General features: G+C 40.9%; 1 protein-coding gene across 1 annotated transcript in view; it reads left to right on the plus strand.

Annotated features, from left to right (window-relative positions):
* The window catches only part of PIP4K2A (phosphatidylinositol-5-phosphate 4-kinase type 2 alpha), a 175461-nt gene that overhangs the window by 68770 nt on the left and 89523 nt on the right, over positions 1-17168 (plus strand). The gene's annotated exons all lie outside the window — the stretch shown is intronic.

Raw genomic sequence — 17168 nt, forward strand, 5'->3', positions numbered from 1 at the left:
TGAGCCTGACTTGACAAAGAGGAAAAGACCATGCACCCCGTGTGCACTAGGGCATGAAAAAGGCTGGCTGTCTTGAGGACAGTGAGTCTATGAATAGAATCCTTACACACTAAATTATGCCTAGAATCTGGTTATGACCGGGCAGGTTTGTACAGCCCAGAGCACATCGGGCTGAGGGGTAGCAGCTCTGAATTCTGGTTTTGACGCTAGAAGTAATTAATTTGCGGTGCTTTAGAAATGAGTCACTTCTTTGGTTTTAATTTCCTTGTCTTTTGGTCATCTCTAGGACCTTTCTGTTCTTAAATTCTGAAATCCATATTTGTAGATTATTATGGATGGAAACAACAGGTGAGAATGTAACAGTTTAAAAAGAGCCATCTGGGAATTCCCTGGCCGTCCTAGTGGTTAGGACTTGGTGCTTTCACTGCGGGGTGTGGGTTCGATCCCTGGTCAGGGAACTAAGATCCTGCAAGCCACGAGGCGCGGCCAGAAAATAAATAAAAATTAAAAAAATAAAAAGAGCCATCTGGTAAAGGTGCTCAGTGCCAGAGGGATGAACCCCAGTCTCAAATCATGGGGCCATTTTCAATCTTCTGTGGAGCGAGAGTTAACCTTTCATTCTGAACCTCAAACTTCTTCCACATTTGCTCTTTCTTGTCTCCCCACGTATAGGTGCTTTGCCCCCATCTTTAAAATGTTCTGCAACAGTTAGTTATTGCTGTACAGTAAATCACCCCAAAACTCAGTGGCTTAGAAACAACAGCTCTTTATCTGGTAATGATCCTGCAGTTTGGGCCAGCCTTTGCCGGGCCGTGCTTCTGGTCTCATGCGGCTGCCGTTACCTGGGGAACCCACCAAGGCTGGCTGGCCCCTGATGGCCCCTCTCAAGTGTCTAGCGGTCAGCTGAGGCTGTCACAGCAGCAGCAGCCCAGAAGGACAAGCCCAGGGCACAGAAACTTGTCAGGCTTGTGCTTATGGTCTTGTCTCCTCCGCTGATGTCCCACTGGCCAAAACGAGCCTTGTGCAAGGCCAAGACCACAGTCAGTAAGGCAGATGCTACGTGAGGGTGTGAATGTGGGAGAAGGGATCCACTGGGGACCGCTAATGTGCAGTCTACCGCATATTTATCCCCTGAACTTATATTTTAGAAGTCTGTACTTCAAATTTGAAGTACACATTTGTATTCCTTGTCCTAGATAGTAAACTTTCAGAAAGTACCAGTGTAGGTTTTGCTTAACAATATCTATGCCCTGTAGTGAAACGGGGAGGGGGCATATGAATGATTTGTGATGATAGGGGTAGATGTCTGTATCCCCGAGTGTGGCCAGGAGGGAACATTCCCTGCCGCTTTCTGGTTTCTCCATCTCTAAGTACTCCTTTTCAGACTCCTTTGCTGAGTCCTCTTCCTGAAGATTCTGGCCATTTTCTTCTTTCATTCTGAATGAGTCCCTTTGCGATGTTACCAATTTCTGTAACGGCGGTTCTTCTGAAAGCTTTAATTACTATCTCTTTGCAGGTTACTTCTAAATATTTTTGTCCTCAGAACCACATTTGTAGCTGCGTGTTAGACTTCTCCACATGAATAATCTCTGCACACCCAAAATAATACATCTTCTGTGCACCCTAAATCTACTTCTCTTTCTGTGTTTCCTATTTTCGGTAATGGCTTCACTGTTCTAGTCTCAAAGGCTCAAAAACCTCTTAAGCGTTCTTAGCCCCTCCCTTCCCCCCTCCCCTCCTGGGTCCCTGTCGCCACATCCTGTGCCCCAGCTCATTGCCTCAGGCCGCACTGAGGCCTCCAGGCTTCATCCTTGCTCCAGATTCCAGCCCACATAGTAAGGAGCTGAATCCTTGGATGGTCCTTGTCCTGTAACCCTCTGGCCCAGGACCTTCTGTAACTCCTCACTGCCCACAGGACAGAAACCAGCCCGCTCCACCTGGCACGCAGAGTCCCGTCAGTTGGTCCCTTGAAGTCCTCCACGTCCCTGGCCGTCCAGTGGTTAAGCCTCCGCACTTCCACTGCCGGCGGCGGGGGGACACAGGTTCGATCCCCGATCGGGGAACCAAGATCCCGCCTGCCGCGTGGCGCAGACAAAACAAAACAAGAAAACTCCACGTCATTTCCCAAGTCAGTGCCGCGTTCTCTTCTTATCCAAACCCAAGTCCTTTCCCTCCTCCAAGGTCCAGCTCCAACATCTCCTCAGACAAACTCCGTGGATAACAGTCTCTTCCTGCTTGATGCTGGTAGCACTTTTTTTTTTTAATTAATAGACTTTATATTTTAGAGCTATTTCAGATTCAGAACAAAGTCGAGGGAAAAGTTACAGAGTTCTCCCCCCACCCCGCCCCCAGGCGCACCACTACCATCACCATCCTGCACATGCAGGCAGCACCTCCGTTCCCGTCCATGAACCAGCACTGACACCTCATTACCAACCCAAGTCCACAGTCTGCATTAGGGTGCACTCTGTGTTGTACATTTTATGGGCTTTGACAAATGTACGATGACATGTATCCAGCATTATAGTATTATCCAGAGTATTTTCACTGCCCCCCCAAACCCCCTGTGCTCCACTTATTTTTCCCTCTCTCCCCCCCAAAGCTGCTGGTACTTTTCACTCAACTTACATACGTCTGTTTCCGTCACTTGGTTTTGAACCCCCTCGCCTTAGTCTCCCTACACTACATAGATCTCTAAAAAATATGGATACGTAGATTACATCTTTAAAATCTCACTTAAAGAGCAGTAAATGTCTCCTATGGAAGGTCAGGATTTTACACAAATTGCTATTTTTGGGGGGGGAACACAGCACCAAGTTTATGAGGTTGCTTTTGGAGGAGAACAATGAACCTTGACAGGGAGACATTCTTCAGCTTAGTTCAGGTCAACAAGTATTTGGTGAAATTAGAGATAATCTTTGCTTCAATGTAACAGCTGTGCTCCTTCCTCAATGGTTTCTCCATCGATTAAAAAATCTATGCTTCCTAAAAACTTTGCACTCTGCTGAATTGAGAGACAGAGACAGAGAGCTGGGCCGTGGAAAAGAACACTTCAGTGAATCCTTCTTTAGAGCCACCTCCTTTTCTAATGTGGAATAACCACCTCTTAATTAGCTTTCTAAATTCAGACTTTTTCAAGATGGTGTTTCATTATAATTAAAAAGCGAGTAAATGCCAAGCAGGTTAGCAGTAGTGTATGCAGAGCATGATACTGCTGCAAAGAGCTCAACAAAAGCATATACAGAGTTCTAAAGTTGTGTGAACAGCATTGTCAGCAAGTGTCTAAATGTTCCGCAGATCTGCAACCACTAAGGAAATGAAGGTTCACAGTAAACAAGAGATACTATAGGAAAGGAAGGGGAGACACCAGAGTAAGACATCATCACAGTTTCTCAGAACAAAAGGTGTGATGTACCGTTGTCTTAGGTTTGCTAATGGTCATGAAGGAAACAGGCAACGTAACTTCTGGAACACAATCCTGTTTCGGTCAAGCCTCCTTCCCCCATCCTCTTTGGACTGAGTTCTTTGGTCCGGACTGTAATTTGTGGCCAGAAATTTTCCAGGCGCTCGGGGTTGCCTTGGACTCTCAGCTGCTGTGCATCTGCTCTGTGGAATGTCCTCTGTAGTTTCTCGCTTTAGTTGCAAGCTCATCAGGTCTCTAAGCCAAATAAGCATTTCTCTTTTTTCCAGTTTTATTGAGATGTGATTGACATACAGCACTGTATAAGTTCAAGGTGTACCGTGTAATGATTTGACCTACATACATCACGAAGTGATTGTCACAGTAAGTTTAGTGAACATCTATCATCTCATAGAGACACAACATTAAAGAAACAGAAAAAAAAATTTTTTTCCTTGTGATGAGAACTCTTAGGATTTCCTCCCTTAACGGCTTTCATATATAACACACAGCAGCATTAATTATATTTATCATGTTGTACATGGCATCCCGAGTAATTATTTATCTAAATAATCACATTTTGTTGTAACCACAATTTGTTTTACATGAAAGTCAGCAAAGATTTACTCAGGGTCTTCTCTGGAGCAGCGCCCCAGGGATATTGATGACAGTGACAGCCAGGCTCGCTGACAAGTGCCAGGCAGTGTTGTAGACTCAGTGGGGTCCTCCCAGCAACCCCGAGTGCATGGGCTCGTGCTCTGAACACTGTGTCTGAGATGCCTCGAAGAGATACACTACCTTTGTCTACGCGTAGAACTTTCACTTCCTATGGCCAGTTGTCCCCAGGCTGGGGTGAGAATTTAAGAAAACAAAACTACCCTAAAATGCTTAGTATTTGTTGTCTCACCTCTTCGGTTGTCACTTGTATCAAGTGTTTTTAGAGCATAAAATTATGAACAGCTTTTGGCTGTGGCATCACGGAATGACAGCCCAGTTGCGAAGGAATCAGCGCTGTCCGGGAGGGGGAAATCTCCCCCTCTCCCCCTCTCCCCCTCTCCCCTTCTCCCCCTCTCCCCCTGCTGAGTTCACGTGGCTGGACTAAGAATCAGATCCACCCAAGACGGACTGACCAGAGAAACAGAAACACATTTTAATTCATGCGCACGGAGTTCTCACAGAAACGGGACCTACAGAGTGGCCAAAGCAGGCAGCTTTTACATGTTTTAGACAAAGAAACCAACTTGCAAGGAATTGATGGGACAAAGAAACTTAGGTTTGGAGTACCCAATTAGTGAAGAATTTGAACAGAGTTTGGGCTTGGGGTGGTCAATGAAAGAAGTAACCAGGTTTGTTTATATAGGCTTCTGGCCGCAACTCCCTATCTTTGGTGATAAGGGTGTCCTTCCACCTCCACAGGCAGGGAAGGCACCTTTCATGGGAATTTATTTCTTGCTTTCAGGGAGACAGAAAGGAGGGTCAGAGTGTCCGTCTTGGGTTGGCAGTTTCTTAAGTCACTTTAATTCAAAGTAGTCACTATGCCATTGAGGCGCATCTGGGGGTGGCCTGCCCTGGGCCCCCACGGCACCCCTTCCCTCGTGGGCTTCTTGCCCCATGTCCCTCTCCCCCACCCCCACCCCCCACCCCTTTCTCCCTGCATCCTCTCCTCCGGGCTCGGAGGAGCACCCAGAAGCCGCAGCCTACACTGAATGATGAGGGTAACATTGTTTTTTCCCTCTCTTTACCAGCAGACCAGGCAGAGCTGGGATTTTTTTCCATGAGGAATTTTTACTGTGGGTGACTGGGTAACCTAAAAAGAGCAGAAAACTGTGTAAACTTGAAGTGGACAAGTGTACTTTACACAGAGCGTTTGGTTTGTTTTAATTAGTTGCCATCTGCCCCTTAAGCAGTTTTCGTCTGCTTACTTTAAGTAATTGAACAGGCGGTTTTTTGGTTTGTTTGTTTCTTTTTTAAATTTGTGTCCTTTTTATTTATTTATGTGTATATAAGACAAGCGGCAGTTGAGTGCCATGGCTGAGAGCCCAGGTTCTGGAGTTGCTCTGACCGGCTGAACAGAATCAGGCCACACTGTGTAGAGGTCACTGTGACCTTGAGCTAGTCACTGAACTGCTCTCAGCCTCCGTTTCCTTATCTGTTGAGGGCTGGGGAGTCTAACAGTCCTGTTCATTTCACAGGCTTGTTAAAATGATTACCTAAGAAAGACTATAAAGCAATTTGCAGATACCTGACACATAGTAAGCCCTAAATACATGTTAGCCTTGAGAATGTGTTGTTGTTAATTTTTAGAAATGATGAATGCCGAGGATGAAAAGGTTCTGCATAGATAGAAAACCCAAAAAAAAATAAATAAATAAAAATAAAACAAAAAATAAAACCCAACTGCTTTCCAAAAATAAGGCTTTCCCCCCCCCCCCCTTGGCTGGGAATTATTCATAAAACTTGATAATGAACAGAGTCAAGAATATATCATTTCCTATTCCCCTTGACTTTTTTCCCATAATTTTAATTTAAAAAAAAATAAGCATTAAGGATCCATTCATTGATTCATTCATTCAACACTGAGCCAGGCACTGAGCCTGGTGCCTGGGCTGTAGATACGTGTCTTACCCCTGAGGGACATGCTTCTTGCTCATGGAATAGAACAGATGGTACTCTTATCCCAATGGGGCATGAGAGAAATATTCCAGTTAATACTATATAAAATGCATATGTGGCATAAGAGCTGCAAATTGACGTAAGACCAAGTTAACTTCAGTGAACAGGGTGCAGATGATTGAGGAGAGAAACAGTGGATGTTCTATACTAAAAACACAATTTTAATTTTTTTAACTTTTTATTTTAAAATAATTTCAGACATATAAAAATGTTGCAAACACTAGTACAACGAATTCCCATATACCCTTCATCCAGATGTTACCATCGTACGTAGCCAAGAATACAGTAATGAAATCAGAACATTAACACTGATACGATGTTATTATGAAATTAATAGATCTTATTCACATTTCCCCAGTTGTCCCATTTTGGTTTCCTTTCTGGTCCAGGATCACATGTTGCATTTGCTTGTCTTATCTCCTTAGCCTCCTTCCTTCTGGACCAGTTTCTCCATCTTTCTGTGTCTCTCTGGATCTTTACGCTTTTGATGAAGAACACTAACCAGTTTTTTTTTGTTTTTTTAATTAATTTATTTATTTATTTATTTTTGGCTGTGTTGGGTCTTCGTTTCTGTGCGAGGGCTTTCTCTAGTTGTGGAGAGCGGGGGCCACTCTTCATCGTGGTGCACGGGCCTCTCACTATCGCAGCCTCTCGTTGCGGAGCACAGGCTCCAGACGCGCAGGCTCAGTAGTTGTGGCGCACGGGCTTAGTTGCTCCGCGGCATGTGGGATCTTCCCAGACCAGGGCCTGAACCCGTGTCCCCTGCATTGGCAGGAAGACTCTCAACCACTGCGCCACCAGGGAAGCCCCCCAGTTGTTTTTAATAGAATGGCTCTCAGTTAAGGTTTGCTTCCTAATGATTGGATTCAGATTATGTGTTTCTCATCAGAATACCAGATTATCGATACTGTGTCCATCTCAGTGCATCATATCAGAAGACATGTGATGTTGATTTATCTCAGTACTGGTGATGTTAACTTTGATCTCTTGGTAATAGTGGTATCAGCTTCCTCCACTGTACAGTTAGTTATTTTTCCCTTTGTTCTTAATAAGCATTTTGTGGGGAGATAGTTGGAGACTATGTAAATATCCCGTTTCTCACCATACTTTTGCTCATTAATTTTAGCATCCATTGATGATTCTTGCCTGAAACAGTTATTACTGTAGTATTTGCCAATTGGTGATTTTTTTTGAATTGCTGTCATTCCTTCTACATTTATTAGTTGAAATTGTATTGTAAGGAATCACTTCCTCTTCTCCTCTGTCTGTTTGTTACCTTAGCATGAACTCACAGATTCTTATCCTTTGGGTTACAATATATTATTACCGTTATTTACAAAAAGGTTATTTTAAAAAAATATTTGGGAGAGGGATTATCAATACCAAGTTCAAGTGCACATCGTTTGGTGTGGGGAGTGTACCATGGTCTTTTCTGGGCAGCGTACACGACTTGGCTCCTGACCTGTGAGAAGTTGGCATCTTAGTTCCTGCCAACCTTCTTTCCATTCACTAGTGTTTACTCTTGTAAAAAGAGTGAGAGAGTTGATGTGTCAAAGTTGGCCTGAGTCTTTGGCTTAATTGGGATGGAGGACAGAGGGAGGTGAGAGAACTCAGAACTCAGGTACATCGCAGTAACTGGCAGGTGATGAGTCAGACCTCAAATTTGCACATGTGTCTGAGCTTTAGTGGGTGTTGTGGTTCCTGAAAGTAAGACTTGTAGAACATGAGTTTTCTGTTAGTCATTTCGAGTCTTTTGTTCTCTTCTCTGGCTCTTTCTAAAATTTTGCTGATAATCACACAGTTGCCAATGTCTAAAAACAGAACACCATGGTCACTGGTGTAAAGTGAATAAATGCAGCAGTTCTAGAAGCTGCTGACTTGGGGGACTCACATTTACAAGGTAAAGCAGAACTCCATTCCATGTGTTATAAAGATCATCTCTATCTAGTTAGATGTTTAACAGTCATTTAGTAATTCTGTATTTTAATATCTAATTAGAAACGTGTAACATATTCTGAATGGCTGCAAAGTAGAGCATTTGAAACGATCTTTGTAACATCACAGTATATAATACACAGTCAGGACTCTCAGTTTTAGTGTTTAGTGTTCTGTGTCGTAGGGTTGGAGGAAAGAGTATAAGCTGCATAATTAAACTGTTATTGCAATCATCGATGTACTATAAGTCATTGTTAAAATTGGCAATTGGGTGGAGGAAATGGTATTGTATCATTAACAGCTTCCTATCAAACAAGAAGGCAGTCTGTCCTATATACTCTATTCATGCTGTGGCCTCTGGTTGGAAGCCTACCCTAGTGGGCAAGCAGTTAGTCAGGAGGAACCTGCTTATCAAGTTCAGAGCATCATGTACACGATCCAATCAACTAAAAGGTCAGACTTTTGGGGAGAACATCTGTCTTAGTCCATTTGGGCTTCTGTATCAAAATGCCACAGACTGGATGGCGTATAAACAGCATAAATTTATTTCTCACGTTCTGGAGGCTGGAAGTCCAAGATCAAGGCACAGGCATGGTCACGTTTGGGTGAGAGCCCTCTTCCTAGTTCATAGCTGGCATCTTTTCTCTGTGTCCTCACTTGGCAGAAGGGTGTAGTCATCTCTATGGGGTCTCTTATAAGGGCACCAGTCCCACTCATGAGGGCTTCACCCTTATGACTTATGCACCTCTCAAAGGCCTCACCTCTACTACCAGCATATTTAGGGGTTAAGATTTCAACATATGAATTTTGAGGGGGCACAAATACTCAGACTATAGCAATACCTAATACCTCTTTCTGTTTTCCATCATTTAGTGAAGGTAAAATATCTTTTTTTCTTAATCCCATTTTGAAAGAAATCTTTTAGAAAGGAAGGTTTTCCCCCCTCTTTAGAATTGAGCATATTTATTGCCATCAATAATTACAGGCTCTGTCATCTTTGTTGTGAAGTAATACTTTACATAGGAAGTATATATCCCTCTAGAGTGTTAAAAAAATTTAAAAAGATAGGAGAAAATGGTGAGATTGGGTTAACAAATCAACAAATTAGGAAAATGACATTTTCTAAAGCTTTGGTGAGGTTAGGCCTATCTTCTCAGTGAAAATGGTAAAGCACCTCAAATATTACATTTGGCTATGTTATTATTTGTATTTTAAATTTATCTACAGTGTTGTTTACTTATTATCTAAAAGTCACTCTTGCTTTTTGAAATATAACATAGAATTTTTTTTTTTTTTAACGGACAGCCTTTTTTTTATAGTTAACTCGGTTGATATTTTGCTTTCCTTAAAATAAAAATGGTCATCCCCCTCTAGGTTACTGTGTCACTTGGGATATTACTGTCCTTGTCTTAGAGTAATCCAGGGTCTCTCAAGCTCTTTATGAATCCACATTTTTAAAGAACTCAAGTAGGAAACATTTAACCACATGTTAAGTATTAAGTAAAGCATGCTTGTAATAGCTGGTTTCTTTTTCTTTTTTCTTTTTCAGGCTTTCAGTAGTGTTTATTTAGAGATGGTGAGATTAAAGGTGCTTGTGTATTAAAACAATACATTCTTAAGCTTTATTGAACTAAGTTTGATTAATGCTCTATTCTTTTTGATTTGCTGTCAACAAATTATATGGGAGTGGGAGAGGAATTTGTGTTTTGTTTTGTTTTGTTAGTGTGAGGAATTACTGTTTCCTTAGTGTAAAGTAACACTTTAAAGTACTTAGGGCAGTGGTCCCCAACCTTTTTTGCACCAGGGACCGGTTTTGTGGAAGACGATTTTTCCACAGACCGGTGGTGGTGGGGGGATGGTTTCGGGATGATTCAAGCACATTACATTTATTGTGCACTTTATTTCTATTATTATTACATTGTAATATATAATGAAATAATTATACAACTCACCTAATGCTGACAGGAGGCAGAGCTCAGGCAGTAATGCGAGCGATGGGGAGCGGCTGTAAATACAGATGAAGTTTCGCTCACTCGCCCGCCCCGCTGCTCACCTCCTGCTGTGTGGCCTGGCTCCTAACAGGCCACAGACCAGTACCTGGGAGTTGGGGACCCCTGACTTAGGGTACCATTTTTTTCTGTGATTTCTGGGCCTTTGGATGATGTCAGAGGTTCATATAGTATAACGATGATTTAAATAAGAGATACGAACATTCTTTGTAAATTTGAAATGCTATGCAGATGTACTAAAACAAACGTTATCTTCCTCAAGAATTGCTCAGCTGGTAGAATTAGATAGGGTTGGAGAATATTTAATTTACTTTATTTTATGCCAGTAAAATGATCTTTCCATAAGTCATCTTGCATTCTATCAGCCCAAACTTTGATAACTTGGTAAATAGGAATTAGTAATTGGCATTGTAGGTTTTGGTTTTCTGAGGGATTGATGCAAATATCAGGATTTGTCTTTGCTAGATAAAATAGTAAAGTCCCTTTTAAGTTTATAAGTGAAAGATTTAGCTTAAAATTTGTTCAGCAACTATTTCTTGTAGTTGGTCCCTGGGGTGGGCAGGAATGTACAAAGATGAATAAAATCTAGTTTCCACCCTTAACGTGCTTATAATCTATTAGGGTAAAAAAGATGACTATGGGCCAACTTTTCTTAATATGAGAAATTTTGCTTTATTCTGCTGCTACAGCAAATGCCTATAGTCACATAGTCTCCTTAGTTTGTCCTTAGATAAGGGGTCATTGGGGCCCTTGAATAATTGCTATCACTGAATATCACGGGGATTCTTAAATTCAACAGTAAAAGGCCTTGATCATAGTTAGAGGGCAGCGATGAAAAGCATAATTTGTCATGTATTGTAGCAGGGTTTTAAGTGGCTTTCCTTCTCTTTGTTCACGTATTAGATTTTGGTTTAACAAATGCAGGTTTATTTCAAATATTTCTTAGATCTCACATCCTCAATGAGCAGAAAAACGCAATACAGTAGTTTTTGGCTGCCTTCCTGTTCATGGTCTACCACAGAGAGTCTGAGTTTTGTTTTTGTTTTTATCTTGAATTGGTACCAGTGAGCATTGGTTAAAACTCTCATTCTTCACTTTCAAAGGTGTAAGAGGTTCCTGTGTGTCATCACTGAACATTTCCATCAGGCCACAATGACTTGCTTGTGGCCAAAAGTGTCCTTTCCTGCTATTGAGGAACATAGGAAAATTCAAGTCCTTTGGCCTCTCCTGAGATACTGTGATGACCTGTGACAAAAGGGGAAAAAAAGAGAGCATGAGAAAAATTAATAATTAACAATGAAACAATAAAATTTTGGTCTTTCTCTACTAGAATTAAAAAATATTCATGATTCTTATGGAACTTCACACAGCATTTCCTTCATTTTACCTTAAGTAGGTTCAGAGGTATCAATAGAAAAAAACAAATTACCAGGAATGAACTTATTCAGAGCTGACAACACGTGAATTTGGAGTTACGTCACATTTCTCTCTCGTAAATATGCCTTCTACCTGAGAAGTGACTGATAAACTTTGTTTAGCTCTTCAAGTCATGTTTTCCAAAGGCAAGCATGCTTCAGACACTGAACCTTTAGCCTTTAAGATCAAAGAGGAAAATATATGTGAATGCAGAAGTTGACTCCTGAAGTTAAGGTAAAGAAGATGTTCCTGAGAAAATATTAAAGAAACTAATGCACTATTTTAAGATCTGCCTCTTAAACCTCATACCTTACCTTGGAGAGACCATTTAGGGCAGCGCTGTGTCCTGTGTTGTTCCTGGGAATATATTTGTGATGCTGGCACAGGGAGTGGATTAAATGCCCTCCTGCAGTCTTTTCCTTATCTTAATGGACACTATTAGCCTCAAATGATTGAGAAAAAAGACGATCGAAATATAATGAGGGGGAATTCCCTGGCTGTCCAGTGGTTAAGACTCCGTGCTTTCACTGCTGTGGGCCTGGGTTTGATCCCTGGTCAGGGAACTAAGATCCCACAAGCCGTTCAGCACAGCCAAATTAAAAAGAAAAAAGAAAAAGAAAAAGAAATATAATGAGGAAAGAAACATTTGGATGTTTTGTAACAGCTAAGAGTACAGTTCCCTGTCCAGACTTTTAGAAGTTTCCAGGGTTAAAATAGAGACACAGATGTAGAGAACAACTGTATGGACACCAAGGGGGGGAAAGTGGCTGGTGGTGGTGTGATGAATTGGGAGATTGGGATTGACATGTATACACTAATATGCATAAAATAGATAACTAATAAGAACCTGCTGTATAAAAATAAATAAAATAAAATTCAAACAAGAAAAAGAAAGAAGACAAAAAAAAAATCAAATGAGAAGTGCCTGGAGTAAATCTGGTGTGTTGCATCCTTAATTCATGTTCATAGCATGTGGAGAATGAGAAATTAATGTCGGTTGAGCTAATTAGGAATTAAGATTCTCTGTCATCTAATTCTCTGGGGGTTTTTGCTTACCTATTTTTATAGCTGATAGAGTACATAGAATGTAGTGGGAGGAGGTGGGGAAAGGAGAGATTAATTTATGCAAAACTCATGTGATGACAAGTACTCTTTTTCCTAAAATAATGAAAACAAACAGCATTTTTTGTTCTTTTGATAGTTTGTGAATTAGGAGTATTTGTGGATAGGAGATCTATATTCATTGGTGTGACATCTTTTTGAAAATTAATGAATCATGAAATGGTGACAGTTTTTTTTTTTTTTAAAACCAGGTTAAATAAAAGTGCTTGTTACTTGTATTATTTGTAAAACACTTCAGGACATTTATTTGTGAGTATATATGCATCTAAGTAAAGGGTTAAAAAGATCCTATTTTCAGCCATGAAAAAGAAATTAGCCGAGCTAATGATTATTTTTTAAACCACACCCCTGTGCTTTACAGCAAATGAAAAATAAATTTGTATCTGTACAAAAAAGTGATTTTCTGCAGTTCAATGTGATGGAAGTGTAGGTATTTTAACTGAAATCTAAGTTGAGCTTATCCTCAAATTTCAGAAGCATTTTCAGTGACAAAAGAAAATTATGTAAGAAATGTAGTTTGGTATGTCTTAGAAACAGTATCCTCTTGTTCTGAATAAAATAGCTTTGGACTGTTGTTTGCTAAACAATTATTTCTTTTCTGGACAAAACTTGAGTGGCCTATTGGCTTTCATTTTTTAGAAAATGCATTTACACATGCTTGAAATAGTCTTTTGGGCTAAAGAATGTAACTCACCAGGAAAACATGATTAATTCAGCACATCAGATAAAAAAAAGCTCAGAAGCAAGTTACTCTAAAGTTTTTGAACAAAATGTATTTTAGAATTGGGGGAGGGGGAAGGAGAAATTAACCTAGAAGATTGTGATTAGAAGATTAGATACCAAAAGTGCGGTTAATCCCTTGCAGTCATTTGATATACATTTATATTCCCAACTTTCAAAAGTTTGTGCAAACTCCTTGCGTGCCTCCTCCCACAGACCCACAGAAGGGGCTCAGCTGGACCCCTGCTCCTTTGTAAAATATGGGGCCACAGGGGTGTCTGCAATACCATCTCTTTCCATGGGGCACCCCCTTTGGGACCGTAGGGTCCAGTGTCAGAACTGTGTGTGCGAGGTTGGCACGAGCGTAGGGCTTAGCGGAGAGGCGTCTGATTCTACCTTTTCTCATGATCTAAGGGAGGCCGTTCACCCTCTCTGCTGAGTTATTTAACTTTATTTCTCATCTGCTCAGTGAGAATAATCCTAGGTCATTGTTACGAGGGAAAAAGCAGGTATATAAGAAGGTTTTGGTGGGGACAGTTTTTAAAATGAGCTGTTGCCATGGCCAAGCGAATGCTGAGCCGTATGCCTGCCTCTGGCCAGCACAAATGTATCAGGATCAAGCTTCTTCCTCACTCGTGATCACTAAGTGCTCCAGCAGCAGAGGGCCCGCTGGCTTCCTGGGGGGAGGGTGCGGGGGAAAAGAGGGGGAGAGGATTCTGTCAAAAATACCTGGGGACTTTTTATTCTGCAGAACACACAGCCAAATTCCTGTTCCCCACCGCAGGGCTAGTGGATGGGTAAAGATCGGTGCATTTTGAAAAATCCCCCATACAACGATGTACTACTCCAGCTATTTTTGATCACACTTCATGTGGATGAAATTTAAGCATGCTAACATCTATACTTCTTTATACATAATGTTCGTATGCAAATATTAATGTTGTGTACATGTTACAGCATCTCCAAAAATGAAAAATGGTAAGATTAAATATTTTAAAATAATTTTAACACTATAAAAAAGTCTTTTGCCCTCATTAAAAATGATTAATTTTTGGGCTTCCCTGGTGGCGCAGTGGTTGAGAATCTGCCTGCCAATGCAGGGGACACGGGTTCGAGCCCTGGTCTGGGAAGATCCCACATGCCGCGGAGCAACTAGGCCCGTGAGCCACAACTACTGAGCCTGTGCATCTGGAGCCTGTGCTCCGCAACAAGAGAGGCCACGATAGTGAGAGGCCCGCGCACCGCGATGAAGAGTGGCCCCCGCACCGCAATGAAGAGTGGCCTCCACTTGCCGCAACTAGAGAAAGCCCTCACAGAAACGAAGACCCAACACAGCCAAAAAAATAAATTAATTAATTAATTTTTAAAAAAAGATTAATTTTTTAGTGAGAGAAGTATACTTTGTGTATTTGAAGGAAAATTTGTCTTAATATTGATTTTTTTAAAGCTACCTCTAAGGTTCCATGTATTTTGATTTTATTGGAGTATAGTTGATTAACAGTGTTGTGTTAGTTTCAGGTGTACAGCAAAATGATTCAGTTATACGTATACATGTATCTATTCTTTTTCAAATTCTTTTCCCATTTAGGTTATTACAGAATACTGAGCAGAGTTCCCTGTGTTTTATAGTAGGTCCTTGCTGGTTATCTGTCTTAAATATAGCAGTGTGTACATGTCAATCCCAAACTCCCAGTCTTCCCCGCCCCCCGCTTCTTGGTTTTAATGGCTTTTCTTTAATGGCTGAAAAATATACTCACAAAGATTTATAGATGGAAACAGAAGAGGTGTATCACTGGCCATTGTCACTAAATCATCAAATGCCTTGTCTCGGCCCATCCTGCCTGTTTCAGTTGACTTGACAAAGCTTTTAGTTGACTTTCAGATGTTAAATTTTAATTTTCCTGAAAACTTTTAAATTTACTGGAAGGTATTGTTGTTTTTAAAGTTTTAACAAATGGGTTCAGCACCCAGTAACAAATAAGCTTTGAAACTCTTTGGCAAGATTTCTAATAGGCTAGAATACTCTACTTCCAAGTTTTTGCGTGTGCTGATACGGGAGTTTTCAGATGGCACAGTTACATTGTTTTTGGCTACAAGATCACAAAACAGTGGAAACATTTCCCAACATCTGTTTTCTTAGAATCTTCTCTTTTCAAAGCTTTGGTTGCTCTTAAAAAGCAGTTATTTTCTCACCCCATGTTGAGTCTTACCTTTACTTTGAAAGGAAGCTTAACACGTGTTTATTTTTTTGCTTCGCAGTAGCATGCTGCTGACAGGCACCTCCCACCCCTGCAAAGGTCCACGGATTTGGAACACTTGTGTTTTTGCGAAGGAAAAGTGCATGACTCGTGCCTTAAATTCCACAACTTTTTAAAGCACACGGGCTCTGCTTTCCTCTCGACCACACACAGTGGTTCTTTGAATATATGGGATACTTTAGCAAATACCAAAAGCAGAAACATGTTAGAATCCTCTTCACTTTGATGCAGCTATAAAGCAAATCACGCAGGCTACATAATTTGTTCTCATCCTCAAGTCTTAAAATACTGACCAGTATTTTCTATGTATCTGCCAGTAGTATTTGCTGACAAAGGAACTCATTTGAATTTGGTGCCATATTGGTTTTTCATGTACTTTTGGCCATTTTTACCTTAAGTGGGAATAATGAGTGGTATGTGGTTTTTAATCGTCGGCTGTTAAAGGAACCTAGAAAGTAGCTTCAGTATGTTAATCATTAAATTCGTAACATTTTGTGGAGTGCTAAACTTGGTAGTTTAGTATTACATGATGTTAAACATCATTGAAAAAACTACAGCTGTTTGTCTTTGGTTGCGTGCTTAGCTTTTAAACGACTTGCGCATTTTGATAGCTGTCCTCCATCTGTCATCAGCCAATGTCTCAAGGTACAGCGTACTAAGACTCAGGGAAGTGCACGTATATCAGTTAACCGAAATGTATGGGAGTCCACATTTTAAACAGTCTTCTCAATAATTTCCGTTGTTCTCGAACTATTCTTGTCCTATCTGATTAAATCATCAGTTCTTTGACCTCATAAATAGTCAGTGGAGAGAATGTGCCAGAAGCTCAGCTCTCTGTTAGCGCTGCCAGAGTCTTGTTAACTGGTGCTTGTGTTTTTAGTACGAGTTTCACTTGGTGGTTTCTTTTCAGGTATCCTCTTAAGGACAGGTCTGTTTTTCGAGGGTTGGTTTAGCTTAGTTAAATCCAGATGGTATGTTCTGTAAATCTACCCAGGTGGGCACATGTAAAATGCAAGCCATTGCAACACACCAGGCATGGACAAAGCTGGGGTGTTTCCCACTGCCAACCCCTCCACTGCCAAGGTGTGGGTTCCTACTATTTCTTCAGGTTATCTCCCCTACAATATACAGCTCATGACAGTTTGATATATGGATTGCTGAGGCCATATGTCAAACTGTAAAATAAATTTTGCGAAGGTTAATTTTCTTAGATAAAAGATAAGTAGAAATACTAATACTCCAATCTCCTTGCAGGGGAACATGCACCCCTTGCGGGGAACCATTGACTTGGAGTTACATGATATGCCCCTGAGGTAGAAACTTCACGAGTGCTTTGGTTTTCCCCTCCATCATTATTATGAGAATAACCATGTGAGGAACTTCACCTCCACCCCAGACCCCCAAACCTGCTCCTCTAGCTTTTAGGTACTTCCTATAAGTTTCATATACAAATATATGAATGTATAACGTTTCTCAAAAACAGAAATGGGGGTGTATTAAAGGCATCTTGCTCTTTTCACTTCATACTGTTTCTTAGAGAACTTTCCATATTAGCACACACAGATACTCATAATAATAATTTCCCCTGGTATTTACCCCTATATTTATAGGTAATAGGCTTATCCTGTTGTTTAT

This window comes from Eubalaena glacialis, chromosome 2 (genome assembly GCF_028564815.1).
Source record: "Eubalaena glacialis isolate mEubGla1 chromosome 2, mEubGla1.1.hap2.+ XY, whole genome shotgun sequence".
In the NCBI taxonomy this organism is placed as follows: Eukaryota; Metazoa; Chordata; class Mammalia; order Artiodactyla; family Balaenidae; genus Eubalaena; species Eubalaena glacialis.